This window comes from Tarenaya hassleriana, unplaced genomic scaffold (assembly GCF_000463585.1).
Source record: "Tarenaya hassleriana unplaced genomic scaffold, ASM46358v1 Cleome13, whole genome shotgun sequence".
Taxonomy (NCBI): Eukaryota; Viridiplantae; Streptophyta; class Magnoliopsida; order Brassicales; family Cleomaceae; genus Tarenaya; species Tarenaya hassleriana.
Window position 1 is genome coordinate 2,732,105 of NW_010963495.1, and position 7,371 is coordinate 2,739,475.

The window sequence follows — 7,371 nt, forward strand, 5'->3', positions numbered from 1 at the left end:
GAATTGAAGTTTTAAACAAAAAAAAATGTGAAAAAATATGAATATCATTGATGACGGATTAATGTAGATAAAATTATATATAGTTCTTGGTTTTCTATACATATACTCACAACATAATAATAATTTCATAGTAAAATATATATTATGTTTTAAGTTTTTTTGTTTCATATTGCTCCAAAAAAGATAGTTGTACTATTTTATAAAATATTTTTTTTATAAACTAATTAGTTATGTAAAAGAATATTCTCCATATTTTTATTTTATATTAGTAAATTACTATAATGTAACATAATTTTATAGGTAATAATTTATAATTATTGTTTACATAAAAATATCCAAGAAAGTGAGTACAAAATAAAGAGATATTAGGATGTTATTATTTGTAACATTGTTGAATTAAAACTGATTATATATTTTAACATAATATTTATTTTGTATAAAAATCATTTGCTTTGTTTTAAGATTAGTATTTTCATTTACATAAAAATTAGATATGATGTATAATATTTTTAGGGACAAAAATATAGAAATATAAATATAAATTTAAAATTTAAAATTAAAACTATCCATCCTTAGTATAGAAAATTTAAATGTAAATATTTTTCCAAGTTAAAAATTTATATATCAAATCCAAATTTTGACTTCACCTATAAGGAAAATTTTATTAAATTGAATTTTCTTAATTTTTCAACATATTTTTTTATAAATTAATTTTTTTATATTAAAGGATAAAATTATTATTTGAAATTTTTAATTTTTATTCTTTGTACATAATCGATAATATTTTAAAAACATTAAAATTTTAAAATTATCAAGATAATAAATAAATTTTAAAATATAAATGCAAAAAAACAAAGTTTTATTATATATAAAATTCAGCAAAATAGATTTTTATATAATAAAGATGAGTTTTTTATTTTTTAATTATTCATGTGCAAAAATTAGTAGTAATCTAAACAAATTATATATATAGATAAAGGGATTTTTAATTCACCAATATTAATTTAAAAAAAGCTGCTCAATGGAATATTTTGGTGATTCATATGTTGGATTTCAAAACCTAAATATACATAAAACATTTCTTGAATTTGTCGGGGAAAAACATATAAATATTAAACATCCTAACTTTTCATATCAAATTATTATTATTATATTTAACATTATTATTAAAAAATACGGATGAGATCATGAATGTCGTTTAATTCGATTTTGATATATGCATCCGACAAATCTTTCGAAATAAATTTCCGTATTTGATTTGTAAACTCCGGATATCATAATTTTTTATTCATATATTATTATTATTAAATTGCAAAAGTTCCATATTAGATCTCATTTTAAAACAAAGGGTACCTACAATCTTTAAGAATACAATTTTTATTATTTCATTACAATTAAAATATTTTTTACAGGTAAAAAAAATGACACTGAAAACTCTCTAAACAAATTATAGACATGGAGCATATACAAAATCTACATCGAATAAACTTAACCAAATACTAAATCGAATGCTAAATCAATACTCTATAGAGATTACATCGCACTTTCTAAGATAAACCATAATTTCATCTTCCGTCTAGAATATTTAAAATCAATTATATATAGAATTTTAATAAACTAATGAAATTTTAAAACAAATACAACATGGATGATGATGTGTATGTTTAGATGTTTTCACCAAATAAAAAAATTCATCAGAATGAGATAAATTCACCTGTTTTATTTTTTTATATTCAAGTTATATTTACAAATATACTAAGAAAAAACTAAATTAAAGGGTCTAACATGCTTCTATAGTACCAAATGATCGAATAGACGACTTCGTCATTTAATGCAACAAATATTATAATGTATGAATGGATAAAGGTTAGATTGACATTAATTCATTACTCTACACCAGATCAAAAATAAATAATGTAAAAACTATAAATAAATAAATAAGAAATTAAGCGAAGATCCTTCGGCGAATCTGCAAACCCAATTGGCACTTGATGTCAACGCACCGTCGCTCGTCGTGGTAGTGTCGGCAAAGACCGATATCTACGTGGAAATGGCAATGACTAATGAGAGTTGCGTCAATTCGTTTTCAGGGGTCGTGTGCCATGATTATGCAGTTTGGATAATATTAGTTCGGAGTATTAGAGTTGGGCCTCAACACGGTCCATCAAATTCAAACCTAGGTAATGCACAATTATTGTCCAAAATGATTTTAAAAAGGATAGAGTTAGGGGCTTGGACCGATTTCATGAGGCCTCGTGTCCAAATTAAATTGACATTTATATATATCTTAATTAGATGAACCTAATTTTATTTGGGCTTTTAATCTCCGTTTCTATTGGCCGCATAGTTACATATATCAAAATTATATGAATCCATTATTATTCGGAGCCTTTGATCTATGGATGGACCTATAAGATTGCGACACGTCGACAATGTGTATCGCCGACAAAGACGATGTTAAGTTTAAAACAACAAACATGTCGTTAAGTTTAAAGTTATCTTGAATATCTGGAAAAAAAAAAGGAAGAAAAAAAAGTTGAATTTAGAGTGTGATGGCTATCCCAAGCTTCAACTTTATATTCCTATTTAGATTAAAATAGATAGAAATTAAAATTATGAATTAGGGGACTTAATGCAAGACACGTCGAAAGTACGTAACGCCAACGCGGAGCTTATTGGGATCAGTGTCCCACCGATTATAATATACATTTATTTATATATTTCACCATCTTTAACTGTTTCCGTTATATTTCGTTTTTGACTCTGAAGATAAACCCGTACATGTACGTACACATCGTATTACGATTTAGATATGTTTCATGCATGAACTAATCATAAATGCACGTGTTCTAATTATCTTTCCTCGAGCAGGTTTTAACCTAACTTCCGCCTCAATTTCAGCCCGTGAAGACCATAATGAATTTGGTTATGAGGAAACAACATATATATGGAAATACACATTGTAGATATATGGGGATGGTACTTGCGAATGTGTAAGAAAGTTAAAAAGCCGTGTACTCTACTATATATGCCTCGAATCCTAAAACACGATTAAAAAGCCAAATGTATTCATAGTATATGTATCTCAAATCCAAAACACGATTATGGATGTCATGGTCTTTCTAATTATATATATGTATGGTAGGAAAGTGTAGTCCACTGAAGTTCCGAGTCCATGAAGATATAAAGGCAAAACCAACGTATAGGTTGGTGGTGGCTCTTCGGGAGTGGAAAGAGTTACCAAAGTTCCCCTTTTAACACACTTGTAGACAAAGATAATATCTTTCTTTTTTAGCAATTTTAGCGCCAAATAAGTTAATTATAGTTTTATCGATAAGCTCGAATTAAAGAGTTAAAGATGTATATCCATTTACTAACACACGCGCGTTCAATCTTTCTTATAGAGTAAATTGTGATTTAACTTATAGATATAACTTTTGCAAGTGGAAGCACATATGTTTGGAGGGTGATGCATGTTTTTATTATGCCCATTTATATATGGATATGGCTAACTAATTAGTAGATAGGATTAATTTAATTAAGTATTGTAAGAGAATAAGATAAGCGATATATAAAACTCTTTTCTTTGTGATTAAAGGTGATATATATCTCTTTCCTTATCTACAATACATTTGCAAGTTGTTCTTCATTATATCATCATCATCATCTCATGTAAAAATATTAATTAAGCCACTTTCTTTATTTAAATTAAGGTTATCAATCACTTAATTTCTCTTTAAATTGTTCTTAAAATATTTTCATCTCATTGGTATTTATGAGCATTTCCAAATGATTGGACATTTCGATATTATCATTAAATATCAATAAGAAATGTATTGGTAACTCTAGAAAAAAGGCGTATCTTTCTAGGAAATAATATTTTATAAAAGGACCAACTTGTTACATAATGTAGGATACTCCTTCTCTCACACATAATAATTAAGATATAGAGAGCATATGTATATGTATACATATATATATATATATTAAATATTTTATGTTTAAATAATCGTAGATACATTGGCATGGGATATTTTTTTATTTGCAAATAAAAAAATTTAAAATTGAAAGGTATCCACTCATTTTTTTTCACTTTGAAATGAAAAGTATCAGCGTAGTTAGTCTGCCACCATCGCTATGTATGTGTGTGTGTATATATATATATATGTATATAAAGAGCTATATGTCTTCGTGCGTAGCAGTGCATCATAAAGCTCCTGGGAAATGTTGATAGGTTCTATCATTGTGTATGGCATTACCGCCCAATAAATATTTTTGGAGACAAACAATCAATAACGGTGTATTATTGAAGGTATGCGTGGAAAAAGATTCTTTGCGAGTCAACATCAAAATTGACGTGGCAGTTGCAAAAGGTGACGTGGACCACGGGAGTCGTTGACGTGGCATGTTTTGTCAAAATTGTCTTATTGGGGTCCACTATCTGCGGAGAGTTTGGAGATACGATTGCCGTTAGCAGTTACTTTGAGTTCGGTTTTGCAAATGGACTAAAACTATGGTGTTCTCTTTTGTCTTAAGAATTTAGCTCTCATTATATTAGGGAAAAACAATGAGAAATTGAATTTTAATTTCATTTAAGGATGCTATTCTAATAAAATTAAGTTTTTGCGTGTGATTTGTATTTTTATATAACATTGGACCCGGTTAGAAATATGGCTCAAAGATGTATTTGATTTTCGATCGACCGTTTCAATCTTTCGCAGCCAGTTTGAAGAGCATAAATGGTTCCGAACCGACAATAAATTGATTTTCAAGACTAACGAATGAATGGCAATAAATATTCCAACAAAAGCTTCTCTTCACATGAAATGCTGCCTCTTAGGGATCCACGTGGTGGGTGGAGACACTCTTAATCCTTAGGGAACAAATGCATTGTCGGACGTCGGAGCTTTACCTCGGCCGAGCAAATATATGACCTTGAGGTATACATGTGAACAGTTTAAGTATGAAATATAATTACAAATAACGATATAGTTGCCGGAATCGTTGATAAAGTATTTAAATAATTTAAAAATGCGGGAGAGTCTCTCAGTCCAGCGGTTGATGACAAGCCCCTCACATTGAGATTGTGGATTCGAAACCTGGGTATAGAAATTCTCCTGAACCGGTCAATTTCATCTGGTTTACCTGCTCTGCGTGGCTTGTCAGCTGTTGCGCGAGGTCGGAGGGTTTATTGTCCGCGATACCGATTATCCACCCCGAAGACTGTGAGGTGATGCAGGATCCGGTTCGAAGGACCGTATGGCGAGTTCCCATCATTATAAAAAAAAAATTTAAACGCGCAGAAGCTTGAACTAAGGTTTGTGTATGCATAAACGTATACATACATATACTATTCCTTTTTTTTTTTTGTCAAGAATACTATTCATGCTTAGATAAGATAGGATTTTTTTTTTTCATAACAGTCTGACCGGGCCGAACATTGGATATTATCCCACATTTGTACTAGCTAATGATAACATTGCTCCACAGGACCACAGATTATGTATTAGTCCTACGGTTCAATACATACATGGCCTGCATCATACGGTATTAGCAACTAAATATCAAAAAAAAAAAAAAAACTAAATATCAAACTTAAGAAATGTCGACCATCATCAACTTTTAATTAATGTTCGGCATCCGTATTTATGAACCTCGCTGAAATTTGAAACAAATGAAAATGACGATGATGGTGATGATGATGATGGTGATGGTGATGATGATGATGATGATGATGATGATGATAATAAATAAATAAATCAAATGTTATGATCAAGAGCTTAGTTAATTCAAGACCCGAACCCTCGAATCAGCTTTCATGCAATTCAATCGGTCAACTAAATTCTCTTCTCTTTCCTTAAGAATCATATGCAAATTCTTCAAAACTTCAAGAGAATGTTCGTGTGCATGCATGCATTCACCTGAAGCTACCTCGTATAATTCCATCCTACTGCTAGCTCTACAAATACCAATAATGAATAAGCCTTCATGAAATGACAAAAAACCCTTCATGAATTACATCATAATAAAACGGGTAATAATAAGCTTTAAAGAATATGTGAACTACCACTGGACATATATATATGTACCAGGTGGTGGCCACGCAATGGCTATACGACGCACTGGTCAACGACTTGACCACGTGGCATCCAGTAAACTGGAACATCTGTCCATTAAACTGTAGTCCTCGAAGTGGTTCTCAGATACTTTTGTCGTATTATCCAACAGCGATGTCATGAATGATGATTGGTTGATGCTTACAACGTTTTTCGGTTACGACCGATCATTTGTAAGCTTTGTGAAATTACCTTCGAATCTCCAAGATCTTTCGATGTTTTTCATTATAGTTAGTTGTATGACGGGTGTTTTTTTTTACACTGTTATCTCATAACACCATTTAATTATGGAAAAAAAACTATATCTGTATTTGGAAAATGTATCAATTTGGAGAAAATTAATAACTTCACACAATAGATCATAGATTTTAAAATTGTCACGCGAGATTATGTGCGGCACACGTTCCTTAGGATCGTTTTATCGGGGCATGAAAAGAACTATTTTCAATTCGGTTCACATGAAAGAAAGTGAACATACGTTAACTAAAATATTGTGATATGAAAATTTTGATAACCTTTTAAGGTATTAAAAATTAAATTCATAATTTCAGATATTTGAAATAAGTGTATAATTCTAAAAGGTTTTCATTAAACCTAATTGATCCGACATATCGCAATATTTGTATGATCTTTTTCTCTTGGTCGAATCGACTCTTGCAAATGCATGTTAATAACTTCCCGAAATGTGAATTTTTTTATTCCATAACAGAGTTCGAAAGATACCACGTTTTCTTGGAAAAACATAATCTGTATCAATTCAATTGAAATTGATTTTTGGTTTAAAAAATCGGATAGCAGTTTAAATTTTTTATGATATTTTATTTTATGTTTAATGACAGCTGATGGTCATTATACAGCCGATTTTATTCATATACTGAAAAACAAAATTAAAAACGCGGGGTTTTAGAGAAAAACTAAATATATAGTATAGTAAACAAAAAAAATAACAACAATTTATTAAATTTATACAGATGCAGCATGGTCCTAAAGCAGGAAACCACGTGGCGTTTCCAGGAGACGCCTCTACGTCCCTGTTTATTGTGTATATTATATACAGATAAAAGAAAAATCGCGGGAAAGGAAGAGAGGCCCACTATTTGCCAGATGGAACCATTTGTGGGTCCCACCATCGCCAAAAAACATATATCTGTTTTTTTCATTTATTTTGGGGTAAAAAAACATGTAATTTCGCAGCTATAAATTCGGACAAATCTCGCTTCCTATCTCTCCCACACATTCATTCTCGCTCTATATC